Genomic DNA, 1,301 nt, shown 5'->3' with positions numbered 1-1,301 from the left:
TTTTTTCTCAACTTTTCTTCTTCATCTTCTATCTTTATTTTATTTTATTACATCTTTGTTATTTTTATTTAATTTTATAAACTTGTTTGTCTTTTATTATTATAGTTTATAATTATTAGACATTATCAATTATGTATAATTTATTATAATATGCATATGATATTTAAGATAATATTTTATATAATAATATATTATAATTTAAAATTCTGATAATAAAAAATTGTTAAAATAATAATATTAAAAATTTAATTTAATTTTTATTTTTTGGTAATTTAATTTTATATTTAAAAGTAATTTTAGGTATTATTATTCAAATAATATTTTATCAATTATAATTACTTTTAAATTAAAATATCTAAATATAAATCACATTAAAACAAACTCAGTTTTAATCAAAATTAATTTTAATATAATCAAATTAAAATTAATTATAATTTACAAAAATTAAACCAAACACACACTTAACTAGGATTTTTTCAGAAATAAAAAAATTCATATTTTACCAAAAATCCATTTTTAAACTTTAATTGCACAAATATAAATTTTGTTTTTTGTATAGAGCAAATTCGCCGCACCCGGACGAATTCTATAAAAATTATAAGTCGTATTTTATTTTAAAAAATTTTTAAAAAAATATGACTTATAATTAAAAAAAATATTTCTTAAATATGACTTATTCTGATGTATCTGTGTAGAGGGTTGCTATTGTTAAATATGGTTTATTTTTTTAATTTATAAGTAAAAAAATTCTTGAAGAAGCCATGGTTGTTATCTGTATATTTTTATGTATTTTTATATATTGTTTATAGATCTATATACTATTTGGAGATGATAATAATAGATTAAAATGGATTAAAAATGCGAATTTTAAAAAAAAAGTTAAAGGAATTATAGAATTCGTCTGGAGTGCGACGAACTTATTTTATACAAAAAAAATTGTATTTATGCAATTAAAATTTAAAAATGGTTTTTAAAAAATATGAATTTTTTTTTGTTTCTGAAAAAGAGTCCACTAAACTGTATATGTTACCTGTTTAATTAAGAGCATTGTATTCTCTTTTGTATGCGATGCTGACTCGGAAACGCCAAAAGAAAACGGGTCACTGCATGGGAATAAAAAGAGACGCCCTTCTAGACTTCAGTCCATGAGTGTACTCGCCCATTCTCCTTTAACACCTTCTTGCCACAATGCAAAGGAAAAAACAAGTCCCTTATGAAGCGTAAAAATTGAGTCAGTAAGTTAATTTATAAGAATTCGGAGTGAAGTTCGGAGAATGCAACAAATTATATTAATATTATGG

Source organism: Arachis duranensis, chromosome 9 (assembly GCF_000817695.3).
Source record: "Arachis duranensis cultivar V14167 chromosome 9, aradu.V14167.gnm2.J7QH, whole genome shotgun sequence".
NCBI classification, from domain to species: Eukaryota; Viridiplantae; Streptophyta; class Magnoliopsida; order Fabales; family Fabaceae; genus Arachis; species Arachis duranensis.
This window is presented reverse-complemented; position numbering follows the sequence as displayed.